Source organism: Neocloeon triangulifer, unplaced genomic scaffold, assembly GCF_031216515.1.
Source record: "Neocloeon triangulifer isolate White Clay Creek 2 clone unplaced genomic scaffold, ASM3121651v1 ptg000015l, whole genome shotgun sequence".
NCBI classification, from domain to species: domain Eukaryota; kingdom Metazoa; phylum Arthropoda; class Insecta; order Ephemeroptera; family Baetidae; genus Neocloeon; species Neocloeon triangulifer.
In genome coordinates, this window is record NW_026775557.1 from 111,421 (window position 1) to 126,330 (window position 14,910).

General features: G+C 37.1%; 1 protein-coding gene across 1 annotated transcript in view; it reads right to left on the bottom strand.

Moving 5' to 3' along the window:
* LOC132202204 (leucine-rich repeat transmembrane neuronal protein 1-like) overlaps positions 1 to 12,142 on the bottom strand; it is a 99,999-nt gene extending 87,857 nt beyond the window's left edge. The window contains exon 1 of the mRNA XM_059628972.1: positions 11,944 to 12,142. The gene's annotated coding sequence lies outside the window, so the exon portion shown is untranslated. The remainder of the gene's footprint in view (positions 1 to 11,943) is intronic.
* Positions 12,143 to 14,910: the final 2,768 nt, after the last annotated feature.

Genomic DNA, 14,910 nt, shown 5'->3' on the forward strand with positions numbered 1-14,910 from the left:
AAAAACGCACAGAAAAGCAACCACTGAAAAATAATACAAGCGGCGCAGAACGCGATATTGATATTGAATGGCAACAAAACGCTTGGAAAAATCGCTCTGCCAACACTCCCCAGCGAGCGAGCACACGTGAATTTAAACAAAGCTTCTGGCCGATGGACGAGCTTACACTTGACATTTGCAAATAAAATTGGCCCCTTTGCGTGCCACCGGGCAATGGCTGCCGGACGAGCCAGTGAATAAATTTCCAACTGACGCACGGTTTGTTTGCATCAGACAAGATAATTAGGGTTGATAACTTCAAAGGTTGCAAATGGTCACCGCCGGTGTACATCAAAAATTTATAGTTTAGTGGCAGGAAATTTGTATGCTGCAGAGCAATGCTGGACGTCAACAGCAATTTAAAATACACACCCTCCGAGCACGCAAGTTTTTCGATCGCGTTTTGAGTATTATTGCGTTTCCTTTTATTTGGTTTTTCTCGGAATTTGTTTTTATGTCGGATTATCATTGTATTTCCTAAATCATGTCATAGAGATTTTATAATACCAAAAACTTATACTATAATATTATACTTTATTTTTCAAAAGATTATTTCAACTAATCTTTTGACTAAACTTTAAATTTTATGATTATGTTGTAAATTTTTTATTTTTCTATTATTATTATTTATTTTAAATGTCTTTGAGGCCAAAATTTGAATACAATCAACGCTTATGATTGATTTCCTAATTATTTTATTTTTTATTTGGTCTATATTTAAATAATCAATATACCCTCTCTTTAAAAAATAATGGTCTCCAGAAATTTAAATTTAATAAATAATCCAAAAACTTAGAGCCAAAGTAAAAAAGTGAATTGAAAATTAGGATTTAAATAAATAGACAATAATATATAAAATAATATGGTGGTAATAATTACAATTAATGTTTCAATGATTGTTTTGAATTCTGGACTTTGTTTTAACGGTTCATGAATACAAGTTTTTATTATTTTGCAATTGAATCTGGCAGTCAAAATTAGTGTAAAAATTTGGTGCTCAGAACCTTTCAAAGCTAACAGAGTAAATAATATACAAATACTAATTCTTCAAATTTTCAAGACTAGATTGAATTAATTTAATCAATTTAATATAAGTTTGGAGTTTGACAAATTTCAGCTGCGGTTTCCTTCTTATGGTGCTGGGGATCTGAAAAATGCCCTCCCCATCTAATTTTAGCGATGCGTGCTATCGGAACGCCTTAAGATTGAAATAAATCTAGTTTTTACCCCAAAGAATCCCAACGAATGGCATTCCGTGCGTAAGGGAAGACACAAGGAATTCCAAGAGGCGAGAAAGTAAATCAGTCTGGCATGCATGCATGCGAGCGGCGCAGCGTGGCTCATACATAAATATCACGAGAGCTTTCCCGTACAATACTTCCGAGCCTTGTGACAAAAGAGGGAGGCAAAAAAGCAAGCGAGGAACGGTGGTAAAAATAGAGAAACAACAGCTCTGGGAGTTGCAGAACACTTGGGTCCTGGATGCATAACTAACGCTTTCCTTTTTCTCTCAACTGCCTCTCACTGAGCAGAAAAACAACTTTTTCAGCTTTTAACTCTCGCATTTTGTAATCAGGGTTGCGCCGCAAAGTTTTTCTGATGCGGAAACAAACGTCCCCTGCCGGAGGAGGAACACTTTTTTTGTTTTGGTCTCTCTGTTGAATAAATTTGCGAGATTATCCAGCGACATGACTGTTGTCTCGTTTTTTCTCCAACAAGAAATTTCACAACGACGGAAAAAGGCGGTTATTCTAAATTACGCTCTTTTTTTTGCAGCGCCGATTAAATAAACTCGAAAATTCGTTCTAAAAAGTTAAAAAGGCTGAGAGAGGCACCAGCCGCAGTGAAGAGGGAAACCGTTTCTGCTTGTTCATCGCAATGTCAATGCTCGCAGGGGGCTGTAAAACGTAATTAATGAGTGTGGCATCAAAATTATACCGGCTCCACATGGTGCCTGCGCGCTCACTTACTTAGCGAAAATAAGGCAAGGCAACAATAAACTTCTACGCAGGGTGGATTTTATGCACGAGCTCTTATTTCTCTCCACTCCCCTGCCCTTAACTCACTCTCTTTACTACCAACTCAACTTTGCCAATTTCTCTCTACGCATTGCTTGTACCAGAGGAATTTGCATCCATAATAATACAGCTGCCGTGTTTCCCTCTAAAAACAACTTTCTCTTCTTAAAAATTATTGCTGCCTTTAATTTTTTCCATCAAGAGTTCAGTTACACTTCAGTGGGTAGTCAAATTTATGAAATTTAGCAGCCCCAGCCACAAAGGCCTCGTGGTAGGCGCGCAGAGCGACTTTGCGCGGCACTGCCGCGAAGCTTCACGAGTGACGTAACTGGGGAAGGAAAACCCATGCCGCTCCCAGCTGCTCCCATCTAAATGCATTGTTTTGCACTCTTTGCCGCGTTTTCCGGTCAAATATTGTCGATTCAAGGCGGTTTTGAACATAATCTGCAGGTGTCAGACTAGTTCGGAACCTAGGGAAGCTTTGGCAACGAAGAAAAAGCATCTCAAATCAGCTGGAAGCACGAAAAGCCACGAAAATTCGGCCAATATCTCCGTGACGGCGAAGTTGCGGCTCAAAAAAGCAGCGGAAAACTCGGATTTTTTACGTTTTGTGAGTCGATATGTGCTTCAGTGCCGGTATGTCAACAAATTAAGTCGTTTCTGATCATATTTGTGCATGTCCGATTGTTTTTTGTGAGAGAAAAGCGGAAACGAGTTTAGCAACCGGACAAGTTGTCCCACGGAATTAACCAATATCTCGCTCTGATTCAATGTTTTAGAATTTTGGCGATTGAAAAGTTTATATTTTTAGAATAATTAAAGCATGAGGAAAATCGCTGTGTTATTTATTTTTTAATCCGAGCAGCCGTTGTCTCGCTATGAGCATAATTACGCGGCGGCCACTGCTTTGTTGCTTCGCTCGGCTCTCTCTCGCTCGAGTCGCCCGACTGCTGCACTCGCGGGTGGAGAGCGGCGCGCTCGATTAATTAGACGTTTGCGCGAATTTTTTATTTTATTAGTAAGCGTTGAGATAAATCGTTCAAATTTTCAGCATTGGTAGCAAACTAACTGAATTAATTTTTTATTTTTTATTCTTAAAAAAATATTTATCTGGAGCAAAGTTATTAATGTTTCCGCGAGAATTTTGTTCTTTTAATTTTTAAATTAGACAAAAAAATTTAAAAGTACAAACCCTAACAGAAAATTGTAGCTAATTAAATTCTCTACAATTTACTTTGCATTCGTTTTGTTGTCAAAATTTTTTTCATTTACCAACGGGATGACCAAAGTCAAAACATTACTTTTTCTCATTGAAATAAATTTTTTAGATTTTTTCTGAGATAGCCAATCGATTGGAAATTTAATTTTGATTTAAGAACTAAAATTTCATCACAATATGTCGAGCCGTTTAGAAATCACAAAGTACTAACTGATGCTCCCTAAAACTGCCGTCGAGGCTGATTAGCAGGTTTTAGTTCAGACGCTCTTATTTCTAAACGGCTCAACATATTGTGATGAAATTTTAGTTCTTAAATCAAAATTAAATTTCCAATCGATTGGCTATCTCAGAAAAAATCTAAAAAATTTATTTCAATGAGAAAAAGTAATGTTTTGACTTTGGTCATCCCGTTGGTAAATGAAAAAAATTTTGACAACAAAACGAATGCAAAGTAAATTGTAGAGAATTTAATTAGCTACAATTTTCTGTTAGGGTTTGTACTTTTAAATTTTTTTGTCTAATTTAAAAATTAAAAGAACAAAATTCTCGCGGAAACATTAATAACTTTGCTCCAGATAAATATTTTTTTAAGAATAAAAAATAAAAAATTAATTCAGTTAGTTTGCTACCAATGCTGAAAATTTGAACGATTTATCTCAACGCTTACTAATAAAATAAAAAATTCGCGCAAACGTCTAATTAATCGAGCGCGCCGCTCTCCACCCGCGAGTGCAGCAGTCGGGCGACTCGAGCGAGAGAGAGCCGAGCGAAGCAACAAAGCAGTGGCCGCCGCGTAATTATGCTCATAGCGAGACAACGGCTGCTCGGATTAAAAAATAAATAACACAGCGATTTTCCTCATGCTTTAATTATTCTAAAAATATAAACTTTTCAATCGCCAAAATTCTAAAACATTGAATCAGAGCGAGAGATTGGTTAATTCCGTGGGACAACTTGTCCGGTTGCTAAACTCGTTTCCGCTTTTCTCTCACAAAAAACAATCGGACATGCACAAATATGATCAGAAACGACTTAATTTGTTGACATCCCGGCACTGAAGCACATATCGACTCACAAAACGTAAAAAATCCGAGTTTTCCGCTGCTTTTTTGAGCCGCAACTTCGCCGTCACGGAGATATTGGCCGAATTTTCGTGGCTTTTCGTGCTTCCAGCTGATTTGAGATGCTTTTTCTTCGTTGCCAAAGCTTCCCTAGGTTCCGAACTAGTCTGACACCTGCAGATTATGTTCAAAACCGCCTTGAATCGACAATATTTGACCGGAAAACGCGGCAAAGAGTGCAAAACAATGCATTTAGATGGGAGCAGCTGGGAGCGGCATGGGTTTTCCTTCCCCAGTTACGTCACTGGGAAAGCAACAGCAGCGCCAGCAAAACTCGCTCTCCCCCACCACGTCTCCTGCTCATGCGTGGCTGGGTCTGAAATTTAGCATATCATTATAAATCTTATAAGCTCAAGGAAGTGTTCATTTTTCACAAAGGAACTTGCTCGTCGAATTCTTGGAAATTTCCAGTGTGATTAAGGGTGATTACAATTGAATGGTGTCGCGACTGAAGCGTTTCACGGAGAGCATAAATGTTCATCTGGATCAAAATTGAAGTTATTGCGAGGAGTGAAAGCGCCGTCTTTTTTATGCAGACTTCGTCATGCCTTATGTCTGCGCGAAGAAATGGAAAATCGATATTGACAGTCCAGTGAAATACGATACACCTGCAGCTCCCAAAACACAGGAGGCGAGAGTGTGAGTTATGAGAAAAGGCTTGCTTGCCTGCCTGCCTGCCTCGATCCAAACCTGAAATTTATTTTTGTTGTTGTTCTATACGAGCACCCACAGCAAATATCCGAGGATGAAACGAAACAACAGCGACCAAAGCAAATATGGGCCTACGTTCCGTGCGCCAAAAAGTGTTCCATATAACAGAACAGCAAAGCAAACTCCTCCTTGATTTAATTTACTTTCCTGCCGTGGGTGTTTTTACGATTATTAAACAAACGTCTTGAGAAGATATATAAAATTAAATATGATTAAATATTTTAATGTCTGCTTGGGAAGGCAGAAGCGGATCATTATAACTGGTAAAGTGCATAGAGGCGTTTGCCAGAACAAATATAGAGAAGGAATGCACTCTGTGAGAGCGCGTAAAATTAAATTAACTCTCGAATGCACCAAAGCATGTAATCATGGAATGCTCCGGCAGATGTGTGCTCGTAATTGAATTAGACTTGCAGCTCTAGTGAATGAAATTCAATGAAAATGAGATGGCCGGACGCAAACGGGATGCCTGCCAAAGATAATCTCGCCACGCAGAGAGAATAATCCTCTCGCGCCTTAATTAATATTATAATAAATCAATAGCATAATATTCTTAGTCCCTCATTGATGCTTGATAAATATTTATAATCAATATCTATTAATTATCAAAGAGATGTGTAAGTAAATGATTCAATTTAAATTATGCATGAATCTCTAGTTTGAATTGATTTCCTTGTGCTATTTTGATTCTAACATATTTCTGAATTTGATTTCAAATAATTATCATGAAATTAACCATTTAAATATATTTCCAAAAATATAAAAACATTTTAAAGGAAAAGCAAACAAAATTTCATTCCAAAAATGTTTATATTTAATTTTTGCCTCATATTTCTGGAACTAATTGTAAGCCCAAATGTTTATATAAATATGTTGACCTTGCTGGAAAATAATCTCACTGCGTAGTTCACGAGAAACGTGAAACAATCTCAGCAGCTTTTCGAAGCCACGCAAGTTGAAGGGAACACAAAAAACATTGTAATATATAAATTTGCCTTGCTCGCATTTCACCGAAAACCCAGATGTGCGTTTAATTTCCTAATTAAAACGTCAAGCAAAAATTTAGGGCATTTTTTTTTTTCATTTTTCCACCCTTTTGGATTTATATTTTTGGCAGGGTGACTCGCAAAATGTGTGTTTCTTGGTGGGTTGGAACGCTGCTCGCAACCCCTCTCTGGGTGGAAATAAGTTCAAGCGAGAGGCATTCCGCATAGCTGGGGGTTGTTATTACTATTATCAGGCTCGTATATGAACCTGCAAAAAAGTGCTGACTGCGTAATAATGCAGCAGGGTGGTAGTGGTACACATTTAATATTGCACGCGTGCGTTGGGGAGGAAAACACATTGCAAGGCGAAATCCAGTTCCATATTGCGCGCGAGAGAGCGAGATTACTTTTAAATTTTTTTTGCTGAATCGCACAAACACACGCAGGATTCCGCTTATCTCTTGCGGGGCTTCTTTCACTTCTTTAAGCACAATGCTGGGTTCTGTGTGTTGCACGCGTCGCGCGCGCTCTTATAACAATAAGAAGAAACCCTCGCGCAACGCGTCCTGCTTTGTTTACGAGCATGCTATTTTCGCACAATGAAATCTGGCTTGAGCAACTCGGGCGTACGTGACGAAAATATGCGTAGAAATTATAAACATTGCTCACAACTTTTAATATCAACTACGTTTTTATTGCTGGTAATGAAAATAATTGAAAAAAGAACATTATTTTAATAATTAAACTTCAGGTCAATAAAATTATTCCAAATCGTCAAATAAGATCAAAATTATAGCCTGATTGATATAATTAATAGCAATAAAAATGCTAATTTTGTATTTATATAAATTTTGAATTAATTGTATATTCTTCTGAATTGTCTGATCCTGCCTAGCTCCAGTATTTAGTGCTTATCGGCTGGAAAGCCAGGTGCCGCTGGAATTTATGAAATGTCCCCCATTTGGTGCAGGAATTCCAACAACTGGAGGAAACAGAACAAACCTCGCACAGGCAAGTTCGGCACCGAACATGAGTGACGATACAGAACACGTTTTGACGCGCTAACAAGTCAAAGCCTGACACGCTTGAACAACTACGCCATCTACGCCACTCACTTAACGAAATTTTTCTGTTGCCCTAACAATAAGCACCAAAATTTTAAACTGCTTTTACAGCTTAAAAAAATAATTGCTTTTCGATAATAACATTTTTTATGTGAATTAATATAGTTTCCAAAATCAACGATAATTTTGACAAATATTAAGAATATTAAGAAATTCCATGGTGATTTTGACTTAAAAAACATACAATTTTTGTATTTTGGAAAAAAAATACATATTTAAAAGTAATAAAAGAATATATGCAAAAAATATCTACTTTCTCCATTTTCCATGAAATGTATTAGCTAAATTATAGGCAAATTGAATTATGTAAGCAGCTAACAGCGTACACACGATGAAGGATGTAGCGTGTTGATCTGATTTTGTACGGATTGTCAATTTACTATGGTGGAATGCGAATAGTTTACAAAATTGGAGCCTTAAAATCCATCACGAAGGTTCATAATTCAACAACAAACAACTTAATTGTTTAAAGTTTCCTTAATTTTTATGGCCTGAATCAAACTAAAGAAAAAACAGTATTGCTTTTACTTAAATTTTATAAAAAAAAAAAATTAAATAATCCATCCTTATCAACTTTTTTTACTGTATATTTTTTTTTTTTTAATTTTGGCTCTTTTACCTCTAATCTGCCTATAATAAAATAAAACCCCTTTGTAATGGTAACAAGCGCTTCCTGCTATAAATTTTGATATCATTTTATTTATTTTCTTTTTGTCGTGAAGCAGTCAAAAAACTCCCTTTGTGTAACAAACAACCAATTAATTTTAAATTCTGAGGAGCTCTTTTATTTTTTAACAGTGCAATCGTCAATCTCTTGCCTGCTCACGTCCCGGCAGACCAACTCGGGCCCCAATAAAATCATTATTCATCGACCTGAAGGGTGGTTATTTACGCATGGCTTGGTGAAAGCAGCGCATGTGGATCGCAGGGCCGCCTGTACTTTTTCTCTCAGCTCGTTTTTTATATTGGGCCGCCAAACGCAGACTTTGAAACACACAGTCGTAAAATCAGAGCCCGGGAATGAATAAAAGGAAAAGCAAAAGAAATAGCCTCGCGCGCGCGTTTCTTATGCTGCTGCAAAAATATTTTCCCATCATAAAATTTTACTGCCCTTAGCCTTTGATATCATTCTCGGCCATGCTTTTGTAAATTTTATGCGCGCGCTTTCTCTCTTTCCTAATATTTATAAATTCGCCGCTCTTTTACTGCCGCTGAAAGGCAAAAGATCTCTCATGCCCTCTATTTATTTGTCCTCCGCAGAAATTCGTGCCACGCGCTCCGCTCTTTGAAGAATATGGCGTTTGGGGAAAATACACACGACCCAAAAGAACAGAGGAAAAAAATTATCCAACCAAAGCCGAGTCTGAAAATGCATGTCAAAGAGCAAATAACACGTAAAAGTCGGAAAGTCGGCGCTCGTGTGAGATAATACGAGCGGTGTGCGTAGAGAAGAAAAAATATATATCTTTCATTCCACAACGGATGAGATAGACAGCATAATTTCTTCATGTTGTGTTGCACGAAAAAAACAGGATTTTTATCCAAAAGTACGATTCAAATTCTGAATGCTCAAAATTAAAAAAAAAAAATTACATCTCGCAGTCTGAAAAAAAAAAGAATTTTTTGCATCAGTTTCTTATTGAAGTTTTTTTGTAGCAAATTTCCAAATGAACAATGACGAGCATGAATTTGCTAACATAACCACCCCCGTTTCTCAAGGGCTAATTTCCTCATAAAAATATATTGATTTTTTGACTACGTGCGAAGCAATTAGGCGGTTGTTTGCCGCGACCGATCTTGCACTGCCCTGTCAACTAGCAAGTCGCTTCCCAAAGGGTTTTGTGAGGCATTCTGCGCGCACGAGCATGCATAATCAAGTGGATCTGCCAATTCTAGACGCGCCTGATTGATGGCCTCAAGGCTCAATCAAATTGCACTTGGCCGAGCACACTCCCCAGGGTCACTAATGTGGTGCGCGTGGTTTACAAAACGCTGTTTGCCCTCCCAGCTGCGAGCTTCCTGAATCAATTTGATTTACACTCTGTGCATCTGAAAGTTTTAAAAATGATCAAAATCATAGTTTCCTCGTAAACAACAGTGAAAATAAAATAAAAATTAAAGCTTAAAACTTAGAACTTGAATATCATTCTGAAGCCAATTAAAGCGGTGTGAAATTAATTATTTCAAAAAATTCTTCAAATTTCCTCTCGAACTTCAAAGTAAATAACTTAAATGTTTAAAAATTTTAATTTGAATAAAATTATGTAGAATAAATTTAAAATTAAAAAATAAATAGAAAAGCTGCAGCAGTGCTTCAACGGCAGTCCCGAGTGAAAAGAAAAAATCTTTTTGTGCACCACAGGGTCCATCTCCCCGAGATCTGCTAATTCACTTTTTCCCAGTTCGTGCTGTTGCATTGTCTGATTCCAGAGGCACAAGAGAGCCCTTTGTTACACACAGCTCTGGACAATGCGTTCCCCCGTATTCAGAGTTTGCCTCTCTCACTCTCCGTCTGTATTCACGTGGCCTGCTCTCTACATAACGTAAAGGAGAGTACATATAAAAACATTGTGATGCTTTTATCTTGTAGTGTTTATCTGCAGCCTACACAAGATCGCACTTCACACGGCCAAATTGAATGAGGCAGTCGACCAAGAGCCGCCATGTCGCCAAAAATTTGCACACACAAAATCCACTTTTCGATTATATTCCGACGGAGAAAATAATAAATCACTTTTGCTTACCAAAAAGAGTAAAAAATACAATTATAACGGTCTGGATTTGAAAAGCTTTCAACGAGCTGCCATAATCCGTGGCTGTCAATTCGATTAGCTCAATAGCACGATATATATCAACGGAGCCTTTTGTATTGGCTGTGGTATTTGGTAAAAGGCCGATTAAATTTTCGGCGCGACCCAGTGTGGCGCAATTGTGAATGTACCTTTGTTTACCAGGTCTTTCAACACAGTTTGTTTGAGTTGCATCTGATCAATTTGGCAAACAAGCCGCCGGTTAAATTTCAGCCCTTGCTTGTTTTTGCATCCAGCTCGCACTACTCGGCTTAAATGATAATTAGTACGTTAGCTAGACAGAGGCCAAGAAAAGCAAGCAGCCACTTGCCGGCGAAAATGAAGTTAGCTGCTGTTGCGACTGGTGCGGTGAGGCTCGCTTTAACTCTCGGTCCAACTTTCGCCGCGCTTAAAAATGCATGAGCAAACTTGGCCAGCTTTTGTGTTGTTAATGCGAGTATTTATGTGCCGCGTGACGAGCAAAGGGGTGCCTCTGAATTATGACCGCACACTTGACACGACGACGGACGACGGAGAAAGAGTGAGACCGGTTTGCTCTTTAAAATCGCATCATGTTTGCCTTGCCAAAGACGGATAAAGAGACTTTATTTGAGATGGTAATTGCTTTCGCTGGGTGTTTGCACAGGAAGTTATTTGACGATGAATAATTAAACCAACCGAAGGCAAACTGAAGATTATGGATTATCGCACACATTTGCATTCGATCCAGCGAAAATGTAAACACACTCAATGAAGGTGGGTGAATTATTACGTATATAATACATAATATGAACTTGACTTCATAAAATATTAAGGAGTCATCTTGAGGTGAAAGATTGAATCTGATTGAATTAATCCTGAGAAAAAAAATGATAATAGTTCTAAGAAATTTGAATTTTTTCTTGTGAAATTCCTAAAGGCATAAAATTCTGGTTTTACGATTATTATTAATATTTATTCTTCTCAGTGGACACACAAAATTTGAATTTTAAAAAAGAGAAGGAAGGGTTTACAATTAGCAGATGTCTGCTAAGACGCTCAAAATCATAAGAGACTCGGCCGCCGCGGTAAACCCACGCTATCAGAGAAAAAAGAACAATATCACAAACACTTAAATCTTTTTGTAAATTTTTAATTTAGGTAGTGGGGTACTTTTAAAGATAGTCATTTAATACGACCATCAAAAGTTATTTTCAACAATTCAAACAAGACATGATTTGTGTTATAATCTAATACATGTTAATTAGAGAGATATTCTAATTAAAAAAAATTAAGCTGATTGGAAATAACATAAAATCAAAATAGTATTTTTTATAAAAATTTAAAATGCAAAAATTTCAATACTCTTATTGAAATAAATAATTAATTGAAATAAATTATTTTGGAATAAATAGAAAAAATCGTATTTATTCTATAAAATTGTTAAAAAAATCAATATTATATAAAGAATTGAAGATATTTTATGAACTTGTGTTTCTTGGTTTCTCTGAAAATAGTGTAGGAATCTGTAAATTGAAAACGCTGCTTAAGCTGCAGGGGAGAAGGATGCGCCCGGAAGCGTGACTCTTGAGATTGAAAATCGAGCAGTATATCGGAGAATATAGAAATAAAGCAGAGCGCCAGCCAGATATGGACAAAGCACACAGCGCTTGGGTGGCATAAATATTAATAAAAGCGCGACGGCGTTCATACATATGCAAATGGGGCGAGAATATCTGCAGGCCAGCAGCTCTTTTCCTTCACGCCGTCTGCATTGAGGACGAGCACAACAGAAATATGGGTCGCTTCTGCGGAATAACACGAATGCTTGAGAAGAGGCACCGGCCAGCGAAATACATAATCCCGGCTGGCAGACGTCCAGCCAAGCCACCCTTTTGTGTGTTTAATACAGGGGAGAAGGAAAGAAAAGAAAGAAATTCATCAAAAAAAAACTTACCACTGGCTCGGTGGACGTGCGAAGTGGCGCAAAAAATGTCTCTTCTCTCCTCGCTGAACTTTCGCGAGGTAATCCAGAAAAAGAGAGTCACTTCACGAGAAAACAACACACTGATTGCGAGAGTGGGCGAGAGTGAGCGAGGGTCGTCGGTTGCTAAGCACGTGCGGCGGCGGCCAAAGCAGGTGCACCCGGCAGGACTGCAGCACCAACACTGAAGAGCGCCAGAGGAGCGACGCCGGCGCCACTGCGCCGACGCCCGGCCTCGCAGGCGCCTCCTGATTTCTGAGCGTGAGCGGCGATTCCGGTCGCGCGCGCCCAGCTTAGCTGCTTCATTCCCAGAACCCGTGTCTTGCTTTGTCTCTTCTTCAAACTTTTGCAATTTTCCCAACTTCCTTTAATTTAGCTACCTTAAAGTTTATAAATAAAAATAATTTTTAATTTGATATTTCAATTAACGTGGGAGAGAAAAATTAATGATTTTGATAATATTTTGAAAGGCTTATTGTAATTTCTTTAACGTGCCAAATTTGAATTTTTATTTAGCAGAAGAATTTCACAGCCGAGGTTTTATTCATGGCGTTTGAATTGAAATTCAGCCTTTCCTTGATGGATTTTTGAGTGGTATTTTGTTTCCGTGAAAAAAGACCAGGATATTGTTTATTCTACTAAACAATAAAAAATCTAAAAGCCCAAGGAGGAAAAGCTAAATTTAAATCCACACTTCATTTTATGATTTTTTATAAAAATATTTCTTTCCAAAATATATTTACTTATTTGCATCTTTGATTTATATTTTTCTGAAAAAGTCATTTAAAAGCGTAAGAGTCACAATGGAATCGCTTTCGTACTTAAATTACAAATTACATAATACTATCCATGAGTAAATTTTGAATTTGGAGAGAGTAAATACAACCATCATCACCGATTGACTTAAAGTCAATATTTCCACCCCCTTTTCTATTTCACTTTTCCTTCTTTCAGTGAATTGAATATTCATATTGCTGGCAGGTTCAAACTAAAAAATTTCAATGAATTACGCTATTTACATTATTATATGAGATGAATAAATTATAGTTTAAAAGTGACCTTTTACATAATTCTAGCCTAAAATGATGCTAAAAATGTTTCAGGCTTTTGCCTATTTATAAATTTATTTTTTAATATATGTTTCAAATTTTATAAATTACTATGAATTTGTGCCATTGAAAGTAATTAATTAAAATAATGATATCACGTCAAATAGAAGTAAGAAATTTCATACAGTACTTCTTAATCACGGCTTGAGGAGGGTCAATCAAAATTGCTGGAAACTAGAAGCTCTCTCGATCCACCTCACTATCTTCAGGCTTATGGTATAATGCGAGTGCGGTGTGAGGCCTAATTTCAACCGCAGCTCGCTTAGTTCAAGAGGGTTATTCTGAGACTCTGCCAGACCTCGAGGGGATGATATGACACAACTTTTAATGACGGATCTCCCAGGAGAAATATACCTGGAGGTGCGCTCACGTTCGCTTTCGCGCGTTGTCAGCGGCAAGTTGATAAATTTGGTTCATTCTCATATTTATTACCTGCCTTGGCGCGCACTTGAAAAATTTATAACCCGCCGGGGCTGCTGGCAAAATAAATGGCTCTTACTCATTTATTTTGCACATGGCAAGAGGCATTGTCTGCACCCACAGCTCACAGAGGGTGCGATCTTCAGTTGCACCAACAGCTTTATGGGCTTTCTTCACATTAAATTTGCCCTGTGAACAATACTGGAGCACGCAACAGATGTCAATAAAATAATTGCGGAAGTTTAATTTAGTTACAAGTGATATTCATGGGTACATCTCCTGGAATTATTTCCTTAAATTCAAATAATAACAATACAATTGTATATTTACATTAAAAATTCGAAAAATTCAGCAATATGAAAATCATGAAATTAAAAAATTTGATCAAAGAAAAGCATATTTCATATTCAAATTTATTTAATTTATTAAAAAAAAAATCAAAATTTTTTAATGGGGAAAAATTGTGATATGTTGGTATTCACATCAGATATTTTTATTGAAAGCGGAATCATTTCTATTTTTTGATTCCGGGAACACACAATTTATATTTTATAACTTGACATTAATATAGGAGATTGGTTCTATATATTATAAATTTCCAAGAACAGTAAGTTATTGTACTGGCAATTAATTTGACAACAAAGCTTCATCGCCTGCATGACAAAATGTTCACTCAGCAATGTCACGCACGCATTAGCGTACATTTAAAATTAGGAATGTAATTTGCTTCATTAATCAATAGCGTGGATAGCACGCCCATATTTGTTTGGTGAAAACGAAATTTAGTCGGCCCGCTTTTTGTAAACAAATATTACAGCAGTGGTGATCAAGTGAGATACTCCGTGCTGACTACAATTTTCATTTCTCCCGTTTTTATCAGTCCTTTGGACGCGTTGAAAGCAACGGCAGGAAAGCTTGAAATGTTATTCAAACCAATCAAAATGAAACATTTTTTAATAAATGTTTCCCGTTTTCATTTGTAAAAAAAAGTGAAGCGTTGATTAACAGTGTGAAATTTGATATTTTTTGTTCAAAGGCTTCATGTGGAAAAGCAAAAATTGGGCAGGGGAAAACAATTTAATAAAAAATATTTCATGGGTCTATATATTAATTTAAAAACCAAAACTTTCAACCGCAGCTCACTTGTGCATTAATTAATTAATTTCAGTCCTTTTTTTTGTCTCTTTGATTAAAATTATGCATTCCTTTATTTTTAATTAAAATTAAATAGCCTTCAGAAAGAATTTCCTTTAGATATGCAATAAGTTTTTGTTGCGATTTAATGAAGCTCTTCAGAGCCTGACGTCGATCAAATTAGCTCCGAGTTAACTTCAAGTAATGCTGGTGGCAAAAGCAGATATTATTGGAGCCGAGAATCAGGTCATGCAACCACTATCTGGAATGAGATGCA